This window comes from Castanea sativa, chromosome 7 (assembly GCF_040712315.1).
Source record: "Castanea sativa cultivar Marrone di Chiusa Pesio chromosome 7, ASM4071231v1".
Lineage (NCBI taxonomy): Eukaryota > Viridiplantae > Streptophyta > Magnoliopsida > Fagales > Fagaceae > Castanea > Castanea sativa.
In genome coordinates this window covers 7043566-7063627 of record NC_134019.1, presented here as the reverse complement: position 1 = coordinate 7063627, position 20062 = coordinate 7043566, and the positions used below count along the sequence as shown (strand labels likewise).

Genomic DNA, 20062 nt, shown 5'->3' with positions numbered 1-20062 from the left:
AATTTCCTAATGAACATTGGGATCACAATAGAAAGAAATTCTTAAACCATGAATTGAGTTTTTAACGAATTTTTATAGATTTGGATCATTATGGAAATTCACAGGATTATTTTAAGTTTGCTACTAATAGAATTATCAAGTATGGTTTGCTTTTATCCTGGAGATGCTTTGTTTTTTTTTTTTTTTTTTTACTACATTATATTCCTAATATAGATATTTGTGTGTGTAGTACTATAAAATCGTACTTTAAAGTTTAAATACATCTCAAGATATATATTAAGTATTTTATAATCTAAGGTATTCTTAAGGGTTGGGTCAAAAATGGGTAATCTTAATCCAGCAAAAAAAAAGGGTAATCTTAGACGATTTGCAAGCAAGTCGGATTATAATCAGATTATGAGTTAACTCATAGGTTTTCACATGCAATAATAATAGAAATAATTATATGATCATATTGTTTTTGTCTTCCAAGTTCCTTTTAATACAAAGAAGAGAACAAATAACAAAAAAAGAAAAGAAAAGATAAAAGAAAACCAATAACAAAATACTTTAAAAAAATTAAATAATACATTAATTTCTATATTTAAATAATTCAAAGTTCACTAATGATACCATCAATATAAAAGAATAAAAATAAAAATACTAAATATTGTGGATTATGTCAAGTTATCAACCTTCTCTGGGTTGCCTATTTCTATTCATATAAAATAATAATAATAATAAAGTTAAATTACCTAGGAAGATAACTAATTAAAAAAAAGTTTTAAGAATAAAACCTAACATATTAGGTAAAGAAAATTAAGTAAATATTTAATATAAATTGCATCTAATGAATCAAACCTCAAGTTGGCTAGTAATTTTGTTAGTATTTTCATCTACAATTTTCTTTTTAATATAAGTTAAGTATACAAAGAAAGTGATTCAATAAAGAATTAAAATTATATAAAAAATACTATTTTATTAAATGAATTAAGTTACCTAAATGCATATAGCCAATTTTTTTAAATAAAAAAATCACTTTAAAAAACATTTTAGGTTCAATTGGTCACGAGTTGACCTGCCTTGACCTGACAATTAAGCAGGCCAAGTACGGGTTGACTTGTTTTTACTCCATGTCCCAAATTCCAAGTAAGGTTGGGTATTGTCCTTTAATATGGCAAAACAGGTTAGAATTTTTTGACCTGACCCGACCCGAACCCGTTTTTGACCCGAAGTAAAAACGGGTTGACCAGTGACCCGACTCATGTTTTTTACAGCAACCTGACCCGACCTGCAACCTGACCCAGACCCAAACATTTTTAAAACTTTTTTTTTTTTGGTAAAAAAAATAAAATTAAGACAATATTGATTTAATTGTTTCTTGTGAGCTTTAAGGAAACAATTGAGACATTTACATAATTGCATGCAAATTAATTGAAAGATGAATAGTTGAGCATTCTGTAATGAGTAAAGATTTTTTGATATCAAATAGCAAAGTATATACTAAGATAATTTTGTTACAATAGAGTTAAAAACATAGATTTAAAATTGTAGATATGTGTGAGAAACATTCACAACTGTGAAAATAGTGAAACTAAAGTATCAAATTAGTATAAATTATGAATGCTTAGACCTAATTTTTAACAATTTATGTCCAAAATAAACGGCTTTTCAAAATAAATTATGATATTTTCTAGAGTATGTGTTACTTAATAATGATATAATATTCATAAAGAGACCATATATAAATAAGTAAACAATCAAACTTTAATGTATATTTCAAATTGAAATAGAGTGTCAACCACAATTGATAATAGATTATAAAATTAATTTTTAAAATTGTAAATTTCTTATATGTTTTTATTCTTTATCAATTGAGTTATCCAATAAGTCATTTGTAATTTTATTTTATATTTTAGGATATTGATATTGTGTAAAAATAAAACTTGTGTATTTGTTTTACTTATCTTTGTGTTATTTTGTTTTAGATAGCAATGTTAGGATTTGTATAATTTTAAAATTATTGAATAAGTATTAATAAGTTTAACTGAGTTCATTCTTGATATAAATGGTGAATTCAAAATAATGCATTTTACATCAAGTAATTTGTTGCATGACTTTCCCAAATGGCAAATACATATTGTTTTCTTTATAAGAAAAAAATTCATGTGATAAATACGAGTCAACCCGACTTGACCCAACCCGCAATCCGATTGACCTGAACCTATTTTTAACCCACTTAAAATGACCCGTTTTTGACCTGCAACCCAATTGACCCGACCTGATCCGCCCATTTTGTCATATCTAGTCCTTAACTTGAGTTAAGGTTTGACAAAAAGATTCAATATCTTTAACTTATCTTTAATCAACAATCATTCTATGATGAGGAAGCTATTTTTTTTCTTTTTAATAGTTTTTCCCTTTAGTTTTTAAGGTAATTGTTAGTATAATTATGTATTATATAATTCTATTAATACCCAATTAATTTAAATAATTAGTATATATAACTTATCACTAATAGAATCGTGACTCTGTTAAAATGAATATAAAAAACCTTAAAGATTATAACCCATACAATAATTACTCATAAAGATTGTTGAGATACAGACTAAGTTACTAGACCTCCAGCACATAGACACTGTATCCTAACGTCCCGCTTTTTCTGCAATTGCTGAACTAGCCTTTAGTCTTCACATTGATTCAGTGCCACATGTAGATTGCCGACCGCCAAACCAATTTCAAGGTTACTTCAAGGCCACTTGAAGATTTTGGTGTCATTATTATGGTTTCAACAGAACCTCCGATACACTTTAGGTGATCTTATATTTGGAACCCTTAACCTATCAAAGATGATCAATGGGAGAGGGTAGGACAACAAAAAGCGCTCTCAAATGGTTTTTTTTTTTTTTTTTTTTTCTAAGGTAATGTAAGCCATCTCCCTTGTCCCTTCTACCAACTTAGGGTTGATAATGGGTTTCAGTCCAAAGAAGGGGTTGATATTGTGGTTTTATTATTATTTATTTATAGGGTTTGGGCTGGAGGTGGCTACACAAATGAATCTAGAAGAAAATCTCAAAATTTCCGTAATAGGCTATTAGTTGGGCCAAAATGGGCAGATGCCCTTTTCGCGCAAAAAAAATAGCATTATGCCCCATTTCCCAAACTAATTAGGGAAATACCCCTCTTTTGAAACTCAAATTTCTTAAAATCAAATTAAGCCCTATAGCGACATTTTAAGGAGCCTATAGCGACGTTTTAGAGAGAGGAAAAAAAAAAACTTGCATGGAACTCGAGTTCATGGAGCTCGAGTTACAAAACGCCGCTATAGGTCCTTAAAACGTCACTATAGACTCCTTTAAACGCCACTATAGGGCTCTATAATTTTTTTTTTTTTTGAAACTCGATTTTCAGAAAATCGAGTTTCAAAAGAGGGACATTTTCCTAATTAGTTTGAGAAAAGGGGCATTTACCCTTTTTTTTTTGCGCGAAATGAGCATTTGCCCATTTTCGCCCTACTAGTTGACCAAGAGTCTTCCATTTTTTTTTAATTTTTGTGTGTGTTTGTTTGTTTGTTTGTCAATCTCACACTACCAAGCCTTCATTCTTGCATGGTCGAGCTTGTCATTCTTGTAAGTTGTATATATAGTGAACAGATGATTAAACCTTTAACCTTCATTACCACAATTTACATTACAGTATCACAACCCAATAATACAGATATATTTGTCATGAAATAAGCTAACACTTAAAAATCCTAACACCACTATTTAGTAGTATTTATAACCCACTAGCAAACTCTTAGAATCAAGTTGGGGGGGGGGGGGGAGAATATCATCCTAAAGAAAATGATCATTTCTACCTTAAACCTATTTTACTATGAACAAAGTTTGCCTAAAAACTAGTTTGTAGGTAATGGTTACAAACTCTCGCTAAAAATTTATAAGGCTACATATTTTGAAAATATAACCATTCGATTTTATTTTTTTTTTTTTTTTATACAAGATAGAATTTCCACTTTAGCATAATTTATATATATATATATATGTGTGTGTGTGTGTGTGTGTGTGTGTGTGTGTTTGTGTGTGTGTGTGAAACTCCAATCTAGAGACTTGAACTCCGACCTTTGTCCCCCCCACACCCTACAAACACTTATACTTGTAGAGTGACGATTGCACCAAGAGTGTGTGATGGTGATTGTATGTTCTTTATGTTCTTAACATGTGCCACATTTTGTTCAAATTAAATGTTATTTATTATGCAACCCATAAACTTATTTTTATGCATAATTTAAGATTGCAAAAACATAGAATTTAAACATTTGATAGATGATATAATTATTGATTTTTTTTCTTGAAATTTTGCAAGCATTGAGGACATAATAAGAAAATGCAATTGTGGGGGGCTCGGGCCCAGAGAGTCAGTACCGGCCCACCCAACCAAGGCCCAAGATCAGCCTGAGTAGCCAAATCCAGCCCATTAGATAGAAGTACACCCGAACCCCATTGAAGTGAGCCTAGCCCAACGACACATATGTTGGTCCACTACCGAATTAATGATAAGGTGATGGGAAAATGATGATGAAATGATTAGATTCAAGTCGGTTACCGAGAGTTGTCAATGCCTTTGGGGAGTTCGCTGTCGAACACTATTTCACATTTGGAACAAGTTTCAAAAGAAACCTCAAAAGGCATGATTATTTCTTAGGATTCTGGGTAACAGTGGGATTGCATGGAAACTGGTGAAAAAGTAATGATTTGAACCCCACTAAGGAGAGACTATATAAAGGGAGTGAGGGCAGACGATGAAAGGGGGTTGACAAAAAGTTGAGGAAAATAAGGGAAGAGAGAAAAAGAGAAAGGGTGAGGAAGGAAGAATAACAATTAGAGGGGAAGGAGGTGTCCTTCAAAAAAAAAAAAAACTCAGACAGAGATAATTGAAATAGGACAATCTAGCTGGTGTTTAAGGCCATTTTCCTATAGGATTGTTAGGAATTCCACCAATAAATAAATTGGGGGCCCAAATCCTTTGTCCAAGACCTCAGCTCTCATAGGTTTGGAGACCACAGGAATCCAATGGTGAATCTGTCAAAATTCAAATCCAATAAAAAGATATAAAGGGAGTTTGTAGTCATTTCCTTCTTTTGCTCTTCCTTTTTTCATTAATTTCCTCTAATTTTGACACCTTTTTTTTTTTTTTTTAAAGTTGTGGGATAGATGTTAAATCTGTGTCGCATTCATGCTTCCTTCTCTTATGGATGTAATGGGCTTGAACGCCATCCTTAATTAACCACTGCTCCTGTGTATGTGGTTGGAGGTCCTATTTGTCCAAATTAAAGCCCATAAACATGTGATCTTGACCCTGTTTTCTTACTTTGAAAGCCTAAGAATAGATCTTTCATCTTCTCTCTAACATATGCATTTCTCCTAAACTTTCTTAATTTCTCACTTTTGCATTTTAGTTAGAAATTTTTAAGATTTGTCTCTTATACATGATAATTGTGCCATTTTTGCAGTTCTTTTGCTTCAAACCTCCAAACAAGTAGGTACATATGTGAAAACATCTTTGCACTTGGAATTTCTATCTTTGGCCTGTTATTATTTCTTTATTTCATGGGGAACTTGCAGGTGAGTACCCAATCCTTTTCCTTTCACTTTTTTTTCTTTTTAAAATTATTTTAAGACTCAGTTCAGAGAGAGAGAGAGAGAGATCATTGATTCGCAAGTAATACGCTAATCATCCAATTAATTAATTAATTTATTTTTATAATTTAATAGTTACAACAATGAGGAATGAGAGATTTAAATTCTAAACGTCTATTACTAATCACCCTATTATTAGTAGTATTAGACTATTGTTATTATTACTTTTTATTTTTGCTACTAGTGATATTATTGTTAGTTTATTATTGTTGTTATTGTCATTTGTTGTTGTTAATATTACTACTGTGATTGAACCTAACCCATTCAAAGTGTGTTTTATTGTTATTCTTGTCATCATTAGCTTTGAAAAAAAAAAAACTCAACAATTTTGTGTTGATACCAATTTTCGTGACATATTTTCTACAAGCTTAACTCAACCGAACACACACACACACACACACAGGGAATTTTTTAATTCGCATGTAATAAGCTAATCATCCAATTAATTTTTTTTTTTTAATTTAATAGTTACAACAATGAGGAATGAGAGATTTAAATCCCTATTATTAGTAGTATTACACTGATATTATTATATTTTTTATTTTCGTTACCAGTGATATTATTGTTAGTTTATTATTGTTGTTATTGTCATTTGTTGTTGTTGTTGCTAATATTACTACTGTGATTGAACCTAACCCATTCAAAGTGTGTTTTATTGTTATTCCTGTCATCATTAGCTTTAAAAAATAAAAATAAAAATAAAAAAACATTTCAACAATTTAGTGTTGATACTAATTTTCGTGATACATTTTCTACAAGTTTAACTCAACCGAACCTGATCTCGCTATGGGCCAAATTCATGTATTATATTTTTTGGTCCTTATAAAAAATTTTTCTTTTGTTTTTTGTTTGGTTTTCTTTGAATCCTAACTCTTTTGAAGCATGTTTCTTTGTATCCTTGTTGTCATATATTAGCTTAAATAAATAAATAAATAAAAATTCAACAACTTAGCTAATAAAAAGAAGGCACATTTCCTAAAATTTTACTCTCAAAATAAGGAAATTTAAATAAAATTACTTTAGCCAACAACTTAGCTAACCAAAAGCATATTTCTGCTTTTATATATATATATATATATATATATATATATATATATATATATATATATATATTTATTGAGAGAAAGAATAGTATTTTATTCTCGAAGGAGAACATGGCATCATTTGATTAACCAAAAGTTTCTTAATTGAATTCAAAATAACATATGACAACATTTAACTAAATTGCTTGTATTATTTCAAATTAAATCTCAACACATGTTGACATGCAATTGGCTCTTGAGCATTGTTTGGAATTTTCATTTAGTGACACTAGTCAAATTTCCAATAATCTATGAATTAAGATAGTGTAGCCTACTATGTAGTATATAACACCTTCCTATCAAAAAAACAGAGTAGTATATAGCACCCTATAATCAGCCATTTGAACTTACTACATGAATTTAGTGATATGGCGTAGAAAATCATAATTGGCTAAAACTATTACTCTCTACAGTAAAGAAATAGGATAAACTCAAGGAATCAATACTCGCTTGAGGAGAGTCTGCCTCAACCTCTCTACTTAGGGACTCACTCACTTAAGGTTTGTGGCTCATTCAGAGGACCACTCACCTTTCTAGGGAATGCTAAAAAGGCTTGCATCGGACAATGATTTAAATTCTTTTCACTATACTTATTTCCTTACAAGGATTAATATAGCAATATGGGTAAAATTATAGAAAATATAAACGGGTTATGTTAATGGGTGTCTTTAGGGCAATCGTTGATAAATCATTTTAAGAAAATTTTGATACCACTTTTATGGAAAATAAAAAAAGCTATCAAAATATTAGGGTATCTTTGGTTACTATTTTTTCCTCTTATTTTCTGTTTCCAAAAACAATTTTCTATTTTTGAGACTAAAAAACTTGTTTGGCAACTTAAAATGAACAGAAAACAAAAATTGTTATCAAAATTTAATTTGTGAAGGAAACTGGAAATATACAAAAAACTGTTTTTAGTGTCTAGTTTTCAAAAGTCAATGAAAACACGCATTTGATTTAATGAATCTGTCTCATTTAATAAGTTAACATTAGAGTTCAAATCCTAGTAACAACATATTTTAGTATTTTCTTTTTTTTTTCTTCAAAAAACTTTTTTTTTAAAACTTACCAAACATGTTTTTTATTTCAAAAATACAAGAAAATTATCTTTTCTTTATATTCCCAAAAACAAGTTTTTGAAAATAGAAAACAAAAACTGTTACCAAACATAACCTTAATTGTTTTTTTCTCTTTCCATAAAAAATTTCTAAAATATTCACTAACAAATATTCTTAGGATATCCATTGACATTTCTTGATATAAATTAAGGATTTTGTTAAGGACAAAATTTAGCTACAAAACCAGTTGTAGCCTAAGGCTACAAACTGCTCTAATAAGCTAACATGTGTAAAAAATTGCATGTGCACTACACGTGATTACTTATGTAAAGTGTGATTTACAATTATGTTTTATATTGGCTTTATTCCATAACAAAAAGTGTTGTAATTGCATTAATTTTGTTCCTTGTATTTTATGGGATTTTATTGTATTGGGTTTAGTATTAAGTTTGTGAAGAATCAAGCATAAAATGAAAATCAGTGCAGTTTCACGACTAATTCGCGAGAAGCTTGCGAGTAGAGGTTCTGGCTAAAAGGGTACATGAGAAGCACATGCTGAAGCTGAAGGGTCAAGTGTCAGGCTGCATTTCACGAGTGCTTTACGAGACAGACCATCTTGCGAGGTACCCACGAAACTCTTTGCCTGGAGGTTTTTAAGTGTGACTTTCTTACCCTTCACCCATACTATATATACCCTCCTTATCCACAAAGGTATGAGAGGCTATTCAGAGAGAAAAACTCTAGACAAGTTTTCTACAACACAATACACCCACCTTTTAGAGAGAGAGCTACTCATCCTTAGTGAGAAATCATTGTAGCCTCTTCTTCTTCCCTCTCTCATTGTCATACGTTGAGAGGAGATTTGTATCCAAACACAACTCACACATTTTCAAAGTGCAGAGAGTGTTTTGGGGCTTGGGAAGTTTTGGAGATTTGCCAAAAGAAGCCAGTGAGGCTTGGTGGATGCAATCGGACGTATTGCGGGATCTAGAAAGCTAGTGAAGACAAGATTTCGAGAAATCTGTTGGTAGTAGGAGTTTGGAGGGCTCAAGTACATTGGGTAGACTAAGCTTGGAGGGTCTTTTGTTATTTGTGTACTTTAACTTATTCACTAGTAGATTGATTTCAACTTGAAGGATCGCGGAGAGGTTTTTCACCGAGTTCTTCGGTTTCCTCTTCGATAACAAGTCTTAGTGTTATCTTGTATTTGCATCTCTCTTCCCTTACTCTTGTGCTTTACTTTTGTTGTTTATTGTTCATGTTTATGCACTAGAGTAGATCCAGCGAGTGCGCTTCATTTATTCTTATTTCGCACTAAGTCTAAGTTAGAGTAAAAGCAATCTAGCCGTAATTTTATTTTGAGGTCTAAAGAAGCTCTAGTGTTTTCGCATAAATCCGAGCTTTCAACTTAAGTAAACTTAAATCAATTAACCCTAGTTAACTACACCATCTATTAAAAAAATAAAAAATAAAAGCCTATACCTATACGTATTCTCTGTTTCTCTCAAACAAAACCAGAAAATCCAAAACTCCATCGGCACCCCCAATCCCTCTTCATATACCTCCCAACACCGATCAACACATTTGAGCTTCACCAACCCATTCAAACAAAAATTGCAAGCAACTACACTAGGGACAAAACCAACCTCCACAGACCTCCTAAAAGTCCTAAAACCTTGTTCAATCATGTTGGCTTTCACATAAGCCTTAATAAGCATATCAAAGACAATTGGATCCCAATTACAATCTTGACAACAAAAAACCAAACTTTCAAAAACATCATCATCATCTGGTGAAACAACCTTAACCATTTCTATCAATTTAGACAACAAGTTCATGGCTTGATAAAATTTTCTAGACCACGTTAGAATATGAACAGTAATACAATAATTCTGGATAGTGGGTCAAAGACTTAAATCATTCTTGACCAAATTGAAGAAAGTGAGACCTGATGAGGAATTAGATTGAAACCTCAACAGAACTTTAAAAAAAAAAAGCTAGCAAATCCTCTTCAATTCTTGAAGGAATCATGGTTATCAAGGAAAAAGGGAAATTTATAGTTTTGATCGGTGAAGCGGAGGAGCGACGTACAAGAGGTGGCTTTAAGCTGCAGAGAATAGGTGGGCTAGTGGTGGAGACAAATGAGGGTTTAGGTAGGCTGACGGTGGAGACATAATGGTTTGGGGTGACCAAAGGTGGAGGGAGAAGAAGGCTTGGGGTGACCGGTTGGAGTTGGACTTCTAGGTTACAACTTACAGAGAAGTCAGAGAGAGAGAGAGAGAGAGAGAGAGTATACATATAGGTAATAGGTTTTTTAGTTTTTAGTTTTTTTTTTTTTTATTTAATGGGTGGTGTATTTAACTAGGGTTAGTTGGGTTAAGATTAGTTAAGTAATCATGTGCAGTGCATGTGCCATTTTTTACACATATTAGTTTATTAGAGGAGTTTGTAGCCTTAGGCTACAAATGGTTTTGTAGCTAAATTTTGTCATTTTATTAATGAATACCTTCAAGGCAGTAGTTAAGATGCATTTAATGTTATATTAAATAATATTTTTATGCATTTTTTTAAAAATAAAGTCAAACTGAACACGTATATCCTTAGAAAGAGTGAGTGGTCCTCTGAATGAGCCATCTATGAACTCTTTACTTTAAAGTTCAAAATTAACCATCTATAAAATCCATGACCTTTATTGTTTTTGGTCATCACCAAAAATTCTATAAAAACTCCCCCCCCCCCCCCCCGGCCCACTTTTTATTTTTAATTTTTTTAAATAGAATTATTATTTAGCTATACTTCTCAATTTTAGGGTAATGGAGTTAAAAAAAGAAAAAGAAAAAGATACAGTAATACCAAAAACACAAACAAAATGTTATAAAAATTTCATGACATTCTCAAATTAACATGCAAACTTACATTTGAGCCCAACATAATCTCTAATTAATTTTTTTATGTTAATTTAAATATTTTGTGAATTTTTGTTATGCCCATAGCATTTTTTTTTTAATAAAAAAACCCAGCAAATTTGTGTGTGGAAGAACTATGTTGTATATTTGTATAAATATACCTTATTTATTTTAATGCCTAAATATATGCTGTAAGATATCCCGATTCCCGAATTGAACTCACTAACAGAATTGGGACAGGTTTACATGCAGGATAGTGCTTCAGAATCAGTTAAACAATCTGATGTTGGAAACTTACTAATAAAATTGAGAGAGATTTACAAGCAGCCTGCTTCAAAATCAATTGAAAATTCTGAAACAGATGAGAATCCGGCATTGAATGATGCTGTTGTCAAAAAATTAGGAAGAGAATTGGGACAGCTTTACACGCAGTGTAAAGATGCAGTTCAACCGAAATCGGATGGTGCTGTTGTTGAAGCAGCTTCTATTTCAGAACCAGTCTAGCGCTGCAATCACCCAAAGTGTTAAGTCGGAGCTTCAAGAAAAGTTCTGAATCCAGGAGGAGTACCTGACATTGTTATTGCTAAGCAATGGTTTGTTTTAGTGTCTATGCTGTTTTAAGATTTGTTTTTCTAGTGATGGAGTTGCTACTTGTTTGGATTCTGAATAATAATGGTAAAATTAGGAAAAGGACAACGTCTGAATTATGTTTGATGCACGGTATTAAATTCAGTAAGGATTTGGTTATATTTTGTTATTTACACCTTTTGTAATCCGTGTGATGTGATGTATAGGATTTGGTTATCTAATCGTATTTCATATGACGGGAACTAATCATGCTTGAATATTCATTTAAGTTACTAATGCAATGCATGGGCACCCTGATATATAGGGTAGATTTTTATTTTTTAAGTTACAAATGCTACCCATAGGGTATACCTTTCATACATAGAACTACCATGTGATAATTTTATGACACTTACTAATTGCATTGTGATTCGTTTTATAAGAAATTTACCTCTCTCATGGTTTGCCATATGCAGCATTTGTGCTAATTTTGATGATTTGACAATTGCCAACATCACATATAGAAAAAGAAAGGAAGAAAAAGACGTCATGCCCTAATATTTCTGGTTCTCTACCTAATTTTCTCTTTCAATATCTGTCATCTGGGTTTGTGTATATGTTTAAAAGAGAGAACGTTTAAGGTAGAACAAATTTTTACTTTAATTCTCTCCCGCTCCCGGTGAGTGTTGGTAGCACTTGCCACATTATATAAATTCCGCTGAAGGTAGCAAAAATAGTCAAAATACCTCATAAAGCAAAGTAGCAAACCACGATAGAAGTGAATGCCATATTAAGCAAACCAAAAGAGAGATATGGTATGGATGATATAAATTGCTTAGTAAAGAATTCTTGAATAATAATTAGAGCAAGTACTCACTACATCAAAAATATTTTATTAATAAAAAATGTAAATCCTTTGGAAAAATATATTCACTTTAGATGAAATTAATGTTTGTGAGATAACATTTAAGACCGTGTCATTTAGAGATTTTTGTTGTGAATGCAGTGTAGTAGACTACTAAAAGAGAGTCACATTAATTCCTTCTATTTATTTTTTTTCATTCTCATCTTATTTTTAGTTATTCCTAATATTTTTGTATTTTGACATGATATCATAACTATGTCTCACATTCTTAAATTCTGAAATTAATGCTAAGGTTTAAATATTAGAAATTGGAAATTTTAGTTCAGCAAAAAAAAGGGGCAATTTTTACATTGTTTTATATAATGTTATTTTGTTAGGCAGTCACCAAGTGGGGTCTTTTTAATTTATTGCACTACCACGTCCAAGGTCAATCTTTTAGTCAATTGTGAAAAAAAAAAAAAAACAATAGAATAAATAAATTTTGGGAAGACAAGACTTACAATACTAGCACTTACAAAAAGGTCTACCCTTTGTAAGTACTAATAATGCTTATAAACTAAAAACTCACTCACTAATTGACCAATATGGTACTTTAGACCGCTTATCTTTTTTTCTTTTTCTTTTTCTTTCTTTTTTGAGATAGTATAAACAGAAGACATAGAAGATGAGGAAGAAGAGAGCAGGAAGATAAAACTTACAGCACTTACAAAAAGGCCTAACCTTAAGTAGGCTTTTAAATGTTATTTTGTTTTGTTATTTCGCAATATTTCATTCAATTATTTTCAGACTGTGTAGTCCCTAAGGACAAAAAAAAAAAAAAAAAAAAAACCCTAAAATATGTATAATATGCCTTCAAAAAGGGGGGAAAAAAATTTAATGGGTGTTACAGCAAATCTTGCAAAATAATGACGTGTTAATATCTAAGAACAGCACCAGTCCAGGGCAATGCAAGGTATTGAATTTTGCAGGACAAGTGTTGTTCTCAGATATTGACACGTCATTATTTTGTAAGATTTGATACAACTTAGTTTGTAGCAAATTTTTACCCTTTTTTAATATGCTTAATTCCTATAATAAAAAGCTCTAATTTTAAATTTTGTAGGACATGTGTTGTTCTTAGATATTGACACGTCATTATTTTTCAGGATTTGCTGCAACCTTAAAATAAAAAGCTCTAATTTAATTCTTTAAAATTGGGAATATTAATAATTTTTTAACATTTATCCATTTTTTTAAGAAGTAGAAAACTAATATTATTAAAGCAAACTCAGCCAAAGTCGACTAAAATTACAGAAAGTAGGTGTGAAGGAACATCCTCCTCCCACCCTGATAAATATCTAATATATCTAGTATGTTTAGCTAGGTTATGAACTAAAGAATTACATTGTCTACGCGTACAGGAGAAAGTGACTACACAAAAGTTCTTTGCAAAGGTCTTGAATTCGTATACCAGGTGACCAAACGAAAAGAGGAGAGACATCTTCGCAGCAGAGAGTTCTATACATAGTTTTAGAATCATTCTCCAAGATTATACGGGAGAAAGCACATTCAATAGCAAATTGAAGATTCGTACAGCTACCAAGCACTCCACAGTGTCAACCGAAGAAGGGAGTGTTACTAGCTTTATCCATTTCTATTAAATTCATGCATGACCATGATATTTGATTTTTTGTACAAAAATAATCTTAATAAGTTAGTTTGCATATTTACATAAGGCAAGAAAATTAAAATAAATCTTAAGTTATATATTTTATGATATAAAAAAATTTTAAAAAAAATAATAAATATTTATATGAAAAAAGCTTATTTTTAGTTGTCATCTTATGCCTGTCATGTGATTAAAAAAATTTAAAAAGCTTTTAGTCAACAACGCAAAGAGCATGCAACAAGGACAAAATTTTTTTACAACAATTAAATTAGCAAGTTTTTACTGGTTGATGTCTGAACCCGCTGATATTAATTTTTTATCTACCACATAACAATGTTCAAGTGGAAAAAATTTTCCCTTCAAACTAGTTTGGAGAAAAACCTTACCTTTCAAACTGCTCTTATAGTTTTTCTTTATTGAATGTGAATTTCAAAAATATAACAATTGGATTGTATGTTCTTATAATATTCTTTATACTTGCAAAATTTCAAGAAGATCAAAGATCAATAACTTTGCTATCAATCAAATGTCTAAATTTTAAGTTTTTGTAGTCTAAAGTTATGCATAAAAATAAATTTATTGATTGAATAGTAAATAACACCCGATTTTTATGAAATTTGACATGTATGTTAAGAACATAAAAAACATGCGATTCAACCGTTAGATTTTAAAATTTCACATCCAATAACAAGATAGAGGAGGAATTTTAAGGATTTTTCTCTAAACTAGTTTGGAGAAAAACCTTGTTCTAACCAAGTAGGGATGGAGTCAGAACTTGAAGTTAGGGAGGGCGACTTTGCTTCTGGTTGCATGTGGCGACTTTGACTTCCGACTCTGTTACTTAACTACTTAGGGCTATTTTATTTATTTATTATTTATTAGTGTTTTTGATGTGTGCGGCTGCTATTGGGTAAGAACAAAATTATTTTGTTTAAAAAATTTTAAATGCCCGAGTTGTTTTTTTTGTTGATAAAATTGGTTGATTGAGCTTAATTGTTTTTAGCTTTATTATTGGCAATTTTTATTGTTAGGATGTATATTTTGTTTTAAATTTTAGATCTATAAATTTTTTTATGGCTTTTAAAAGGAGTTTTTTTTTATTTATTTAGAAAGTCGTCTTAAAGGAGTTGAATGCTAAAATTACAAACTTCTTTACAAATTACTAACATGATGAATGATTATTAGTAAGTAAATAAAGTGATATAAGTGATGAATTCAAATACAAACTAATAAAAATTTACTATCATAATAGTTTGTGCAAATATTAAAAAAAAATTGTTATTATAGTGTTACTTAAAAGAACTAATAATATTATTAAAATACATAAATGTAATTTTACCGAACAAATTACCTTATGTGTATATACCAATATTAAAATAAATAATTAAGGGTCATTGCCCCAAGGTCAAAACCCCCTCCGTCCGTATAACCAAGTGTGATATTTGTTGGGTGCACAGACTTTCTCTCGAGAAAAACAAATAGCACACTAATGATGCCGAAGAAATCACCAGTAAGCTGCGAGTACTCCTCCGATTGAAGCAACACCTGTGAAGAGAAAGTAGGTGATCGACAGAGAGCACCGGTGTGGTGCCGGCCAAAGACCCTCCGACGATCAAGTTAGAGTCTTTAAAACAACCCTAGAGTGCCAGAGTTGAGGTAATAGTGCGTACCTTTGGGTCATGAGGGTCTTGGGGTATATATAGTGGTATGTGGCCGAAATATGCGCCTTGGTGAAGAAGTACTTTCCTTTTTAAAATAGTAATTCGCGGATCTTTGCCTATTGTATTGAGCCCTTTCCTTATAGGAATCTTCTTGACTAAAGTCGAACGTGTAGCGCAAGAACTTTCCTTATATTCACATAAGCAGAAGTCAAGATAGGCTAAAAATGAAAAGTTGGATTACTCCTTCAGCCTTCACCTGCCAAGGTCGTCAGCTCACGTGTACCTCCTATACTGTCGTCAGTTTACGTACGCCAATGTGATCCGTCAGCCAAGGACGTCAGCCAAAGACCTTACAGCCAAGGTCGTCACCCCTGACTCGTCCATGTGATCCGTCAGCTTAACGTTGCTGCGTAAGGGGCATGGCTATGAATGCTAAAAAGGTGGCATCCTAATGACCCTGGCTGACGGGTTGCGTGTTCCCCTCAGCATTCTTAAAAACGTCACTATCAGCTGCCCCCCAACTCCATTGTCCCGTCAGATATGAGTGACGGGTCATGGAGTTCTTGTTATTGGGGAAAGGGTTCGTGCATGGTAGTTTGTGCCATCTTCATTGAATGGTGGGACACATGTCATAGACTGATTGGCTCCGCGTCTGGACGGGTATGTCGCTTCGTCTTCCGCGCCTTCTCTCTCCTATATATACTTCACTATTTACCTTTTTCCCACTTTTTCCGCCTTGTCCATCTTGAGAGAACGAATCCGTCACTGCCAGCCTTATCACATCGTCAATCGCGCAGCCGTCAGCTTCCTGAGACCGTCCTCCTACACGTAAGTTTTCGCTACTTTACTTTTTACTTTTTACAGTGTCGCTCTTTAGTGAAGTCGTCTGCCTAGGATCTTAGAAAGAAACCCGTCGTTTGTAGGTAGTCAGATGTCTAGGGAGACACCGAGTGATCAGTCGTCGATCCGCGACGGAGCGGGTTACGACGAAGTTTTCCCGTCAGGTCGTGAGCCCGCAGAGGGCCTATCCTGGTCGTCAGAAAGAGAATCGTCAACTCATTCTGACGGTGAAGTAGAGAGTTCTAGAGGAAGTGGGGTGAGCGGTGATGTAGACGATGAAGACCAGGGGATTCACAAAAATGCAAGTATCAGTGACGGGGGTGAGAGTGACGACGACGAGGAAGCCTTAGAGAGCACCTCGGGATCCTCTGGTGACGACCGTCCTTTCATCTTACCCTCAGAGTGGTCCGTCAACAATTTTCTCCCAACGATGACGGAGAACGTTTTTAAAAGTCTGCGGTCCCGTTATCAAATACCAGACGACATTCCCATTCGTCTTCCTGAGGAAGGTGAGAAGTGTTACTCCGGACGAACCGCGGACGTCGGCATGTATGATGCCATGTTCGCGGCTGGGCTAAGGCTGCCGCTGACGGCATTACACCGTTAGCTGGCTAACTTCCTTGGGATATCCGTCAGCCAGATTGCCCCCAGTGCTTGGCGAACCTTCATTGGTGCCGAGATCTTGTGGGGTCGTCTGAGTGGTGGGAACCGTCAGCTGACCTTGGACGAGTTCTTTTGGTGTTATCGTCCTCAGCACATTTCCTCGTCAAAAGGAGTGTGTCATTTTGCAGTAAGGGATAAGGAGTTGAAGTTAGTGTCCGATATGCCTGACTCCAATAGGAAGTGGAAGGGCAGATACTTCTTTGTAGAAGGAACGAATTGGGTATGTCGTCCAGAGGAGTGGGAGACAATGCCCAATGGTTTTGACAACACATGGGCATATGTTAGAGATTCAGGTTAATCCCGTCGACCCTTCTCGCTCCGTCTACTTATTTGCTGTCCTAACCAGTCACTTTTCACTGCAGCTAACAACCATCCACGTATCACCGCGGAGCAAGAGGATTTCATTCATCGAGTGACGGCCATTCCCTTGGACGAGAGGAAGTGTCGGGATCTAATCACGTTAGACACTCTTCACTTATATTGTGGTGGCCCTGAACCGACGGAGGAGGCTTGCAAATTGAACGCTTATTCTCGCCGATGTGAGTGTCCTTCAACTTCTTGTCTTTATCCTGACGTTGTTTCTTTCTAACCCTTATTCTTTGTAGAAATGGAGTCAGCTAAGCAAAGGGTCAGAGCGGCAGCTGCGGCTAAGAAAAAACAGCAAGAGAAGGCTGGGGGCGAGTTAACCCCACCGTCAGCCCTCAGGCCCGTTGGGAAGGCCGCGGCCAAGAGAAAACCTGACGGCAGGGAAGACCGTCCGGGGAAGAAGGTTGCCCCCACTCCTGGGGACAAGTCATCTCGAAGGCCGTCACCTCCTAGGTCTGCTTATGGGGCAGGCAAGGACCGATGACCTCATCAGGGCCTATTGTCCAAGGATCCGTGCGCCGTCTGTTGACCCACAAGGACTACGCTGTAGAGGTGACGGAGTCCATTTTGAAGGATGAGGAAATGGACCCTTGCGCCGAGCAGGCTGTTGACGAGATAAAGGCGTCAGGCCTTTTTGACCTTACCAGAGTAAGCTTCGCTTTCTACTTTGGTGTCCGACCTATTTTTGTACCCTGACGTTGTCTTGTCCCCTTTTTCTTCCAGGCCATGGTTCGCATGAAGGCTCTGTCACGCAGGTGCTCTGCCAAGGAAGGGGTGATTACCCGTCTGCAAGAGCGTGTCAAGAACCTAACTGATGGCCAGATGCAGTACAGGGATGCGAACCGCATATTGGGCGAGGAGCTGAAGGACTTCAAGGAAAAACTGGCGGAGGAAAGCCGTCGTCGTGAGCGGGAAGAAGAGGCTAAGCTGACGGCGGAGAGAGAGTTGAAGTCCATCCTAGTCCAGGTGGAAACGGCCAAGAATGACGCGGTGACGGAGTTCAAGGACTCGTCATCTTTCATTGACGCTTGTGCTGCCTATTACGGGGACGGGTTTGAGGATTGCTTGAAGCAAGTGAAATCTATTTATCCTGACTTGGACTTGTCGAAGATTTCTATGGACGAATCTATCCCGTCAACCCCCGCAAGAGACACCGTCAATGAGGAAGGTGACGATGCTAATCGGAGGGACGATAGTGTTGTCCTTGCTCAGCTGGCCGCAGACCAGCCCGTCAACTTTACTTCCACAAATCCTTCTAGCGACGATCTCTGTACCGTCAGCCCCTCCGTTCAGCCTTTTGTTGTTAATGATGACGGAAGCCCTCAAGATCCCCCGACTTCATGAACTTGAGCATTTTTTTTTTTTTTTTTTAAAGGGAAGTGTAGACGATCTTTAATGCTTGACGCCCGCTTTTTTGGGCTTTTGTAAAGACTGTGTTTATGTTAATCTTAATATTTTGCCTTATGTTCAAAGCATGTTTCTTTCTTATCATAATGATCCCGTTGCTTCTAGACGACGGCGTTGTTTTAATTATTTCATGCCACAGAGAAAACAACGTCAGCCTGTCCACTATCTTTTAAAAATTTTCGCTCATCAATCTTTTGACGACGTCGATCATTACAACCCCGTCTGACTCGGACTTTGAGCTGCTCTATCAAACCGTCAGCTTCATGAGCGACGGCATTGATTAATGTTTGCCATGTATCCGTCGTATTTTTTATTATAAGTCAAAATCATGCCCGCGATGAGCTCGTCAGCTTAAGGGTGATGGGTTTTTTTCTTTCAATTCAAATTTTGAACTGATGACGGCGTCAGCTTCTTTTCCATGAAAACTTGGGGTCGTTTTTATCACTCCGTCAGTTTCATGGGCGACGTCGTTGGACAACTTGATTGTATGCTTGTTAATTTCTTAACGGCGTCAGCCTTTTTCTTTCAGCTAACTTTGAACATAACACCGTCACCTTGTTGCATCATGGCAAGGTGACGTGCTCAAGAGGGATCATATCAGCATTTTATTGCCCTTGTACATCTTATGCGCTTGGTGGTAAGGCCTTCTAGTAGTGAGGTCGTCCACCCCGTTGTCCTTAGATTGGGATCGTCCACTCTGTGGATTTTAGGTGTAAAATTGTCCATTTTGTGGACTTATTTATGACGCCGTCCACTAGGTGGACTTAGCAATGAGATCGTCCACTTTTTGGACTTAGAAGCAGGTCGTCCACTTTGTGGACTCTGGAATAGGTCGTCCATTTTGTGGACTTAGGAATAGGCCGTCCACTTTGTGGACTTTGATGTAGATCGTCCGCCTTGTGGACTTAGAGGCAGGCCGTCCACTTTGTGGACTTATAGGCAGGTCGTCCATTTTGTGGACTTGGATGTAGACCGTCCACTTTGTGGACTTATAAGAATGTCGTCCATTTTGTGGACTTGGAGGTAGGTCGTCCACTTTGTGGACTTAGATGTAGGCCGTCCACTTTGTGGACTTGTAAGCAGGTCGTCCACTTTGTGGACTTGGATGTAGAGGACCTGTTGTTTTCTTCAAGACATAAAAAATTCACTAGTCGTTTCTGAATGAACCTCCTCTTATTATGATGAATGCATAAGTAAAATTTTTGTTCAAAAAATAGGAAAGATAAGTTTTCAGCCCATTGGACTTAAAATATACTGTAGGCAAGAATAAGCTAAAACAAATAATTAAGGATCGTAAACTGGTAATGAGGGGTAACGTTTT

General features: G+C 34.9%; 1 pseudogene; it reads left to right on the top strand.

Moving 5' to 3' along the window:
- LOC142643906 (cyclic nucleotide-gated ion channel 1-like) overlaps nt 1-20062 on the top strand; it is an 89718-nt pseudogene that overhangs the window by 9611 nt on the left and 60045 nt on the right.